Genomic DNA, 12,342 nt, shown 5'->3' on the forward strand with positions numbered 1-12,342 from the left:
TGTAGTCCGTCTGAAGCTGTATTATGCGCGCTAAAGGCCGCTGCATTTCCATGCTCTATTTTCGCAAAATCCGTTTTTTTCCCTTACTAGTCGCATTATTTGTTTTAATGCATCGGGTCGATGCTTCTTTGAGAGCGGAGTAATGCCGCCAATATTTGCAGTGTTTGTTCGTTTTTCAAATCTGCCGCGACACCACCTTATCGCTTTGTTTGCGACGCAAGACGCGACTAGATTTATCTCGATTGATCGCAGCCAGGCAAAGCTGATTCTACGTTGTTCGGGAATGTTCTAGGAACTTTGCGCCCTTTATCTCGAATGTTCGCTATCAGCTTTAAATTGAGCACGGCCGACAGCGGCGGGCATTCTGTTCGACGACCGCCGAGCACGCTTGTCGCTTCGCCGCCGCTGAGTGATTCAGTCCATTTTGGGTGCAAGTCAGCCCAATAAACAGTTCTTTTAGAAGACCCTTTCGTCCGTCTTCATCGCTGCTTCGACTGCCGTCACCACTACGTGACAATATGCAAGGACTTTTTTCTGCCAACTTGGCAAATTTTGTTTTGTGTTTGGGACCTACTTAGTGACATCTGTTGCGCTAGGGCAGTTCTTGCTCCCTATCCTTGGACCGCTATATCAGCAATTATTTTCCATCGCGATTGAAAGTCGGATCCCGGTCGAGGGCTCCATCACGATCGGAAGTGCCCACGTGAGGGGGTATAAGAAAATCGTTGCGGATACTGCTACCTACGCAATCATTACGACAGTGTGCGATCACTGTAAAATGAAAGTTTATCACTGGTCCGTACCGCATATAGCTACGCTGTGGATGAAAACCATAGAAACAACCATTGACAGAAGTCACTGGTATATAGACAAAAAATCGGTTTACGTCAGCTCGCTTCCGAAAGGGATTGAAGCCAGTTAGACACAACTTTTCATAAAGGATATGTTAAGATGCTTGCCTGCAAACATATATAACTGTCATCAGCCAGTTTCTCTTTCCTCTTTTTTTGCTCCGATATATTTCTATTTGCCGTTCGATGACTGCATCAATCTTTACAGTACGTACCCAAGCCCACACTAATATGCCACGAAGTGGATTAAATTGCGGGAGCTACTGCTCCGTTTCATAGTGTAGGAACAACAGGCGAAGACAAACGAAGCCGAGGACGAAGTTCTTCCTCATTCTTCGTTACAGCAGGTTACTGACGCCTTTTATGTATACTCTAATGAAAATATAAAACAGTGCTGCGAATCTCTTGCTAGAACCGGCTACTATGCGCATGTTTTTTTTTTAGTCAGCCAGTGAAGCGAATAATTACAGGTTATATTGCGCCATAATTGTTTAAGGTCGAAGGCTTGGTTCGAGTATGCAAAGAGGGGCGACCTCTTAGAAAAGTCGCGACTCAGCTCTACGCCACGTACCGCATCTGCGGGGACCATTTCTCCGCAGTTGACTTCATGGACCTCGGGATAACTTCGCTGAAGAATACGCTGAAGAATACGCTGTCAGCTCGCTCGAGGTGGATTTTTTTACGTGGTGTCTACACGTTCACCAACAAATCGCAATAATCGCGTTTTACGAAGAGTGCAAGCTTACTCTTGCGTTACTATGATGTACTGAATATGTCGTGCTTGCATTTCTGAACGGCCTATGAACCTATCGCTCAAAGCTGCTGATGTGCAGAAATCGAGCGCGATATACGTGGCTTTTTAACCCCTTACTTGTCTCTAGCTGTAGACAACTCTTGCTGTGTTGTTCGCACGGGTGATGTTTTAGATGACAAACCCGCACAGCGTATGTGCAATACTTTTTTTTTTCGTGACAAGGTGACCGGCTTTGCCATAACTTCTTTCTTGATGCTCTTTGTATAAGGATGTATTTTATAAATTGTGTGTGATCCAGTATTTTTGTCTGTACAGTTCAAATTGTAAACAAGAAAAAATAAACTTTGTGTGAAACCACTCCCTTCTATGTCTACAACTGAAAGAGGCGGCTCAATGACGGCACAAAATTAAAGTGAGGACAGCTCTGATTGCACTATTCCAACCTGCATTAACTAAATCAGCTTGCGTACGTTCTTCGAGAAGCTTGATGGTATTTCCACTAAAAGTCTGCCATCCGAGAGTTTATTGCGTCTATACGTGTGGCCTGCTTAGAAATTAAACATTTAAGCCCTTGTGCCCCACTTAGACGATGCAGTTGAATATTTCAATAGCCAAAGGTAAATCAGAATCAAAGACATTGCTATCGAAACTGAAATTGAAACAGAGCTGAAGCACTCCCCTAAAATCTCCGAAGACGAAATTAGCGGCCCGACCACCCGCTCGGGGCGCTGGCGGCAGTGTAGTACCTCGGCCGCAGGGCCCTACGGGAGTGTCCGCTCTTTAGGTAAGTATATTTCGCTATGAGCACCCGTCAAGTGTTTTACCCGATCGATGAACGACACGAGTGAAGTGCAGGCGTCAGAATAACGTTTATTGCTATCGAAGCGTACCTTCTACAGTAGAGAATGGAAAGGGTCGGCAAGCGAAGGGAAGGAGGGGCTCGGCCACTCAATGATAAGCCCCGATAAGGCAACTGAAACTGGTTACTACAGTAATTAAGATAGCTTTGCCGATTACCTGATGATTTAAATATGCTTGTTCTCGTTTGAAGTTTTCAATAATGACTGACATTATTGTGTTGTATTGCTGAACTGTACATGAGTTATCTTTCTTTTTACATGTCTATGTGCTGGCAACGGATGCTGCCGCTGTGTCAAACTGGGTGCTGAGAGCCAGTCAAGCTGTCAATGGGCGGCTTTTTTGTTGCAGCTCCCCTCCATCTAGAAATTTCTAGGTGGCAAATAAACTGATCTGCTTTGATTTCAAGATGGAAACCACATTCCCCACTACCCATGCTAACGCCACTGTAGCAGACAGAATAGATTAGAGGAAACTGTGTGATAGAAAAAGAGATGAATACACTTCAGTGGTTTTCTTAAAGTTAGAGTTGATTTCATCAATGCCGCAGCACGAAGACAATTTCAATTTTCTTATTAAATTGATAATGCCGACTGAATCAGTTGCTATAGTGTCCATCGGAAAAAAATTACGGTTACATAGATACGCATCGAAGCTTAAGGCGAATGCGCAAAAAAGATAATGCGAGCTCAACATTTAACAAGGTACAACATTCTTCGCTGCTCATGACATCATTGAGATCCTTCAGAGATATGACATCTTTGTTGCAGGTTTAACTGCCTTCCAGAACACTGACGGCTTACTGCAGAGAAGTGACGGCAGCATATTGTTGAGGCAGTATGCTTGGCTTCCCTAACAGCAGTGCGATAAGAGGACAAGGAATCAGGATATGTGCCCCAAAGAGCAGGTGTATTGGTGCTTTCCTGAGTGAAAAAGGCGCCTCTTATTTACCAGCCTTTTTAAAGTGACTGTGAACCATGGTGAGCGTTGTTTCGCTGACATTGCCTGTAGTGGCATATATTTGTTGGTTAGTTAGACGACTTTATTTCTGAAAAGGTTCCAGTTCTCCTCCATTGAACGTACCAAGAACTCATGCATGAAACCATCAACGAACAACTCGACTTTATAACATAATACTTTCCTTTTCGTGGTTTCTGATGGGCTTGGGTGTAGACTCTAGATGTGTTACGCTCCCTTGAACTGTAAAGTACAAAAACGAATTGTCCCTTAGTGCAGGAACAAACAGTAATGAATGTACAAGGGGTGGTGTCGTAGTAAGAATCAAGTCACGTGTGTTGCCTGATGTAAGTCCGATTCTGGTAGCTTTATTTACTAGCTGCTTAGTGTTAAAATCAAATCATAAATTAATGAAATCCGAGCCGCCAACTGACGCGTCACTGAGAACAGGGCCTGGTGTAGACCAGTTTAATTTTTGAACACTGAAATCGCCTAACACGAACGAATATTGTATATGATAGATACCCAACAACTTGGCCATCGAGGAGCTAAATGCAAAATTTGATGATGGCCTAAGCTCTGTGAGGCCAGGATATACGTAGCGAAAGTGCGGCGACATCTGGTGCGGAAGAGTGAATATATGAAAGGCGCGCATTCACTACATGCGCCTTTATTCACGGTTAAACCTCGAGCCGTCGTGGCGGTGTGACCACTGTATGGTGTCTCTTCAGATAGGAAAGTACACTCGGCTTGTACTTCACCCTCGATGGGAGTTGTGGAAGATGAATAACTGTCTGCTCTCAGACAAAATCTTTCAGCGTGCTGTACCTACTTGTTTGAAGGACGTATGGTCACGTCGTGATCTTTCCATTTTTCAAAAGTGGGACTTGTTTAAACAGATCAAAAACTTGACAATTGAGGCCTCAGCAAGAATCGCTTTCCTGAAGAGACACCACCTTCGTGAGCTTGGGCGCACCCTAACGGAGCTACATGAGCTAGAGAGGGTAAGCCCGGGTGCCTATCTCGAAGAGATTAATAACGTGAAAGCACAGCTTCAACAATTTGCGACCGACAGATATAAGGGGGCCTTGATACGATCTAGGTCCCGAAGGTTTCTTGATGAGCAACCTTCTCGTCGGGCCCTGAGTGATGAAAGAGAGAATGCTCTTGCGAAGGAAATATTGGAAATTCAGTATGGTGATTGCACATACAGTGATGCGCCTGGTATTCTTGCTGCTTTCTTCGACTATTATCGGAAGCTGTTTGGCAGTTGCGAAGATCCAAGTCAGGGTTTCGATTACAGTTCCTTGCTCGGAAACTTCCCTCGACTTGATGATGAGAAGTGTGCTATAGTGAAGGGACCTATCACTTTGGATGAAATTCAATCAGCCATTTCTGCCCTGCAGAGCCAGAAATCTCCTGGGCCAGATGGTATTACTAGCGAATTCTATAAAACATTTTCGCCTTGCCTAGTGCCTGTTTTGATGGAAGTTTTCAAAGCATCTTATGATGTGGGTGTCCTGCCTCCCACTTTTTATTCTGGGCACACAATATTAATTCCCAAAAGCAAAGATACTAATCGGTTGAAAACTGTTGAGGGATATCGTCCAATTTCCCTTTGCAATGTTGATTACAAAATTTTTGCCAAGGTTCTTAGCAGTCGTCTGCAGCTCGTCATTATGGACTTGATAGGTCCGCATCAGGTCTGTGGTATTAGAGGCCGCAGTATTCAAACACATATCCATATTGCACGTTCAGTATTAGAGACAGTATCAGATGAGATAGGCCAAGTAGCTCTGATTCAAATTGACTTGGCTAAGGCGTTTGATAAAGTTCGGCACGATTTCTTGTTCGCGGTCTTGGAGTATGCAAACATTGGTGACGTCTTGCTCAAAGGCATAAGGCTGTGCTATAAGAACTCCTATACAAGGGTTATTGTTAATCAGGAGCTAACGAAACTAGTACTACTAGAAGCATCTGTTCGTCAAGGATGTCCACTGTCTCCATTGTTGTTTGCCCTATATCTGGAACCCCTCTGTCTCAGTATAATTAACAGCGCAGCTATCCGCGGTTTCTCTCTGGCTCAATGTGAAATTAAAGTTTTAGCTTACGCTGATGATGTCGCCCGCTTTTGTTCTGACAAAAAGAGTGTACTCGAGGCTCTAAACTTGACTAAACAGTTCTGCGATGTATCAGGCGCGGCTCTTAATTTAGAGAAGTCCAAAGGCTTTTGGTTGGGTCATTGGGGAACTAGGCCAAGCCACTTCGGTGGTATATGCTGGAACTGTAGCCCTCTTGAGTACCTAGGCGGTCCGCTGCACCAAGTTCGCAACAGTACAGCCTACTGGGATTCACAAACTGTAACTCTACGGCGGCAAACACAGGCTTGGATGGGTAGGGAACTCTCAGTGTTTGCGAGGGCACAGGTCTGTAACATTTTTTTGTTTGCAAAGCTCGCGTATGTCCTTCAATTCCTGCATTGTGCGAGGAGGAAGGTGCAAGCAATACATAAAATATTTGCAGCATTCGTTTGGCGCTCTCAATGGGAGCCGATGAGGCGTGACAACTTGTTCCTTCCCTTAGAGGGTGGTGGAGTGGGCCTTGTTCACCTGTTCGTGCATCAACTCGTTTCCCGTTTTTTCTTTTTCAAATCGGCAAACGACCCGTTTCTGGTAGCTGTGCTCATTAGGCGGCTTAGTTTTCATTTGCCTTACTTATTCGCACCGACTGTGCAGGCTCGTGAGGGGACTTTATGGGGATTTCTTAAGGAGGTTGCTGACACTTTCAATTTTCTCACTGTGCGCTTCTCTTTAGATTACCTGTATAGCCTCTCGAGAAAGCAGATGACCCAGGCTCTCACTGAGTCTTTGTTCCCTACACCATTGTATCGGCAGCCTTATCTGGGGTCTTTGGACATCAGTGTTCTAAAGCGTGTTAGGCGGATGTGCATTCAGGCAGCCGCTAAAACGTTCTTTTTCAAACTACACGCAGCGACGCTGCCTGTCAAGACATTTCTTAATGACAAGGGGATGTTTGTACCCTGGAATGTGAATTGTCGTCTGTGTAACGTGCCTGAGACAATTGATCATTGCTTCATCCTGTGCCGTGATGCCATGTTCTTTTGGGACATACTACAACGAACTCTTAAGAAGGACATTGAAATTACACCATACACTATTAGATTTCTGCCTGTTGACAAAAACTCTGTTGTGCCTTATGACGTGTTTGTGTTGATGGGACTATTCAGTCTTTGGAAAAGCCGTATGATGGACAGACATGCCGAGCCACCAAGATCGTCCAAATCTGTGTTTCGGGAACAGTGTGCGTTGGTGAGGAGTGTATATGCTGCTCGCGACGAACCTCCAAGCTGGCTGCCGTGCCTAGATGCTTGTGTGTGCCTCCCTGAATTTTGATGTTTTGATGGGGATGCAGTGGGGAGTTAGGGCTATGGGGGGCTCATATTAAGCAGCCCGGTAACTTGAGACGCGAACTAGTCTGATTGAAGTTTCCTCCTTTCTACAGAAGTTCTTCCATGCAATAAAGAAAAAAAGAGCCGTCGTGGCGGTGTGGCAGCATCTCCGCTTTAAACATAAAAGGCTGTGGTTCGATTCCTAGCCTCTACACAGGTTGTTTTTTTTTTATTCAGTGAGTGTGCGGTGGGTTGACCACGTGGTTGGCCAGCGGGGTCAGGCTCGTGGTGCGGAGCAGCTACTGGCGGCGCGGCGGCGTGGCTGGTCACGTGGTGCGATTTCCAAAGGATGCGCGCGGCGGCTACGGCGTACCAGCTGTGCGCCGTCTGACGTGACTGCTCCTCGCGCATGCGCAGCACGGCTCTTTAGGAGCCACGTGAAGCTGCTCAACCTCGGCCAGTGTACCTTACGCTACAAAGGCAAATGCTTCATTTGGTAGGCGGTAACATGCACACATCAGCACTTTTAGGTGTTCTAGACTAACGCTGACACAAATAAGCTCTAAAGTAGAGTTTACAGGAACATTATTTTATGCGAAGTTGCAGATTATATGTCCTGATCAAAACGATAAGTATTGTAGTTCAGGTTGCAATAAAACCATTCAGAATCCGCAATCTTAGCTGACAGCCATGTTTCGTTCAGCACGGTGATATCTGCCCCGCAGTCGTCACAGGCCGATGACGAAGCATCGAGCTTGTTGAGGATGCTTCTGACGTTAGAAAAAAAACAACGATGAATCTCCGTGTCCGGAATTTCGCAGAACAGAAATTATGTTGTTAGCATTAAGGCGAGTCACAGCGAGCGAGCGCAGAATGTTCAGAAATATCATGAGCGTTTCGGACAGTGTCAAATTCAAACTTGCATACGCGTTCGGTAACTGCATAGTAAACGTAACATTTTGTATTCATGTATAGCTTGTTGTAGCGTGTTGAGAATATTTTTACACTGCGTGTCCAAAATCGTAGTTCAGAAGCGAAATTCTTGCCGTGGAAAAATCTTTGTTCACAGATACTTTAGAGTCCTTGAATTTTTGCATGGAACATAATAAGGTGTCACGATATTCTGATACCCAGACTTTCACGGTAATGGGCCTGCACTTCTAAGGCGCAAATTCTTTTAGCCTGTGGGCACGAGCTATGCGGTCATCAATGCTGCTAAAATTAGGGTCAAGGTTGAGTTTATAGTGGTTAACATTTTTTATTCAGATTCGGTCCAAGTTTTGGAGGGATCATCAGAAATCCCGTGAAATATTAGGTTTCCGTGGCGAGCGTGGTCTTCTAGTTCATTCATCCTTTTCTTGGGTTTGGTTTTCGCCTGGTCTGACAGGGGACTGCCAATTATTTTCAACTAAGCACAACCTGCTGTAAGTGCCGACGATTTATTGCTATAGTGAAGCCTGGGCATCTTTTAAGTTTTGTAATGAGGCCATGACCCGGTAATGCTTAGGAACCATTTGTGTGCAAAAATTTAACAAGCTCAAGCAGCTCATTGTATTGCTTTTCGATTTCTTCCTTTGTAGGCACGTGATACAGCTCAAAATTGCCAGACAAGAACTGCAGCCATACAACGTGAAGTAAATTAATGGGAAGATCAGAACCCACCTGCACCAAGTAACAGAATGGGGAACGAGGCGCCAGCATTGTTGCTGTACAGTCGAGCAGGATTTGATGGTTGTTGTCGCGCGGGCATCGACCGAGAACAGGAGCAGTGCCATTTATTTACTTTTTATTTACAATACCCTCAATCGCCGAAGCATTGCAGAGGGGAGTGGGGTGAACATTTGCAGTGAACATTTTTGACGAATCTTGGTTGAAGCGGAGCATAGCTCAAATTGGTTCTTTCACGAGTACGAAGGCATAAGGGAAGACCGCGATTGAAAAATAGGAAAAAAAATCAAATCCGACTATTTAAGCATATAGTTTTTAGGATGTTACAGGATTTAAAAGAAGTTCAAAAAGTCATGGCTTCATTTCAGCATTATAAATGAAAAATTGTTGCAACTCCTAGGCCAAGTCATCAACAAACAAAAGCGGATAAAGCTTTTCTGAAAAGGGCATAATCATTGATACATGCGATATCAGTCGGGAGGTGGTTCCAGTCACCGCATATACGTGGTAAAGATGAGTAAGAAAATGTGTATGTGTTACAACGAATATATCGAACCTTGTGTTTGTGGTCGACTCGTGACGAGTGATAAGCGGGTTCTAGAATGAGCTTCTGTCTTAAAGTTGCATGATGGTATACTTTGAAAAAGAGGCATAAACGAAAGAAATTTCTACGCAGAGACAAACAGGGTAGTGAAAGACTTTTCTTCATACTTGTGACGCTTGATATGCGATGATAGTTAGATAAAATAAAACGAGCCGCATTGTTCTGTACAAGCTCAATGGACTGACACAAGTTAGCTTGGTTAGGGTCCTATATGGAAGCGGCGTATTCTAGTTTGGATCGTACAAGTGTCTTATAAAGGAGTATTTTTAACGAAACTGAGGCCTTGCTGTAATTTCGACGAAGATACCGGAGCATGCAATTAGCGTTGCAAATTATTGATTCAATGTGCGGTTGCCACGATAATGTTGAGGTTATGAGCAGGCCTAAGTACCGATATAATGATATGGCTTCCAGTTCAGTGTTATTTAGGTGGTACTTTGGAGTATGAGTGGAGCGACGTGATACAAGCATTAATTTGCATTTTTGGGTGTTAAGCTCTATTTTCCACATTTTACATTAATTTCAATGCTGTCAATGTCCGACTGTAAAATTTCTATATCAGCTTCGCTGCAAACTTTCCCATAAACAACGCAGTCGTCAGCGTAAAGATGCACGGAAGATGTCACATAATTAGGAAGGTCATTAACAAATATGAGGAAAAGCAACGGGCCTAAAACAGAATCCTGAGGGTCACCAGATGTTACATTAGTTAGGTTTGAACCGAAGCCGTCAAGTGATACGTATTGACAGCGGTTAGAAAGAAAACACCCAATCCAAAAAAGAAGTTTATGGTCTAAATTCAAGAGAGACAGCTTAAACATTAGTAGCTAATGGTTTACCTCATTAAAAGCTTTCGAGAATTCAAGGAAAATGGTACCGATATCGGAGTGTTTGTCAAGAATAGCTTTTTTTGTGGGGCTTCAAGTCCCAAAGCAAATCAGGCCATGAGGGACGCCGTAGTGAAGGGCTCAGGAGATTTCGACCACCTGGGGTTCTTTAACGTGCACTGACATCGCACAGTACACGGGCCCCTAGAATTTCTCCTCCACTGAAATTCGACCGCCGCAGCCGGGATCGAACCCGCGTCTTTCGGGTCAGCAGCCGAGCGCCATAACCACTGAGCCACCGCGGCGGCTTTGTCAAGAATAGCATGCAAACGATGTGTAAAGACCAGCAACTGCGCTTCGCAGGAAAATGAACGTCTGCAGCCATGTTGCGCATGTGTGAAAAATGAGTTCTCTTCCAAGAGGTTGAAGATATGCGAATACAGCACGTGCTCCAACATTTTGCAAGGAATGCTCGTTAATGGTATGGGTCTGTAATTGAGAGGTGAGTGTGTGTTACCTGATTTGTACAACGGAACCACCTTCCCGGTCTTCCATTGCAAGGGTAGTTCACCGCATCCAAGAGACTGCTGAAATGTTTTTGCCAAAAAAAAATATATGACCACACTTTTGTTTGCTTCAGAAATTTTGAATTTATATCATCAGGCCCTGAAGAGGATGAGATTTTCAAGGCATCAATTACTTTTGCGATGCCACCCGGATCAATGATTACTGGAAACATCGGATAACACTTGAAATCTGGAAAATAATCCGGAACATATTCTGCAGACACGGACGAAAAACCATTCGAGAATAAAGAGTTCAGAAAACAAGAGTACTCGTCAGGCGGAATTGGCTGTCCAGAATCATCGTGAAGACAAATTGCTCTATTATCTTTCATGTTTATAGTGGACCAAAATTTCTTTGGATTGTTTATTAACATGTTTGGCAATGTGCTGTTAAAGAAGTGATACTTAGCATCCAGGATTGCATCAGCGTACTGTTTTGAAACCGAGAAGTAGGCATCCCGTCGATTATGCGTGTTACGAGCTTTAGCTAGACGAAACAGCCTCTTTTTCTTGTTAGAAAATCCTATGGCCCAGAATCCTATGCCGTGGCGAGGGAGGTATCAGGCCAGCTTCCCTCACTCTCAGTTCTGTTTCTTATGCAGCCGCCGCTCCCTTCTGGGCAAGTAGCTTTTTTTGGCTTCATTGGACGGGCAGTGACGATATTACGGGCGACGTTTTCTTCGAAGTTATCCAGAATTGGACGCTACGAAGCTGCTTCGAGCGTTGCAGCAGTTATACCTTTCTGCAAAAATCATTTGCGAAATCTCATTGGTGGACAAAGACGGTATGACGAGGCGATGTTGTGATTGCATATGTTTTGCAGCTAAGAAAGTCGTTCAAATGAAGCAGTGCCAATGATCAGATTTACCAGATCTCTACTACAAATTTTGTTATCGTCCGCGAATATAAGAAGTAACGAAGTCCACACTTGATCGCAAATAGTGGAAAGCTTAGAATAAAGAGAAAGGGAGTTCGTCGCTGGGCGGATGATTGTAGCATGACACAGCAAGCGAGTGAGAGAAGAATGCTAATCCTAAATTTCTATGTTCCAAAACCAGGCGCTAGACGCCATAAAACGCTAGGCCGTTTGGCATTCGCGCGAAAACCTTCAAATCGCGCTAGACTGTACTTCCATGCCCACTCAAGGGCTGCACAACCTGCCAGTCCTGTAATTAGCGCACGGGTCATGCATCTGTCGATGGCGTTGATTTGATGCCAACCAGCAAAGTCGAGGAAGCATAGAAGAGTGGTGCCGATTCCAGGAACAGGAATACGTTATCCGAGGACGAAAACTGCCTATCATCGGTGATAGCTTGCTTCAGTGGCAGTTCCATGTGGTGCACCGTCAGGGTTTCAGCTGGTTGCCTCCAGCACGTGACAGAGGCGCAAAACCTAAACCACGTAACAAAAAGAGGATTCAGGCGCCTGCATCGTCGCTGTACATACACCCATGCCCACTCCATATGCTGAAAATGCTGCGAGTTTCTATGTGCTGTAAAAACTTGAACATTTATCTCTTCTCACATTTACAACGATCTGGAACGAATTGATTTTTGTAGCGAGAGCTACACTGGGCTACGAGTCGAGTATTTCGCGGTACATGGGAGAGGCCAGTTGTGCGCGTGCGCCGTGACCATGGCAACCGAAGAGGAACAAATTGCGGCGTGCGCATCGCCGTCGCCGCGGGCGCGCGCCCCCTCCACCGTCAAAGCCGAATATGATGTAACGCGGATGAGCAGTTGTGCGTATGCGCCGATACCATGGTAACAAGACAGAACCCGCAACTGCAATCAGGGTACCCGCAATCTCTCATGTCGTCAACCGCAACTGCGCCGCGTTTTTCGTCGC

The sequence above is a fragment of the Amblyomma americanum genome, chromosome 1 (assembly GCF_052857255.1).
Source record: "Amblyomma americanum isolate KBUSLIRL-KWMA chromosome 1, ASM5285725v1, whole genome shotgun sequence".
Taxonomy (NCBI): Eukaryota; Metazoa; Arthropoda; class Arachnida; order Ixodida; family Ixodidae; genus Amblyomma; species Amblyomma americanum.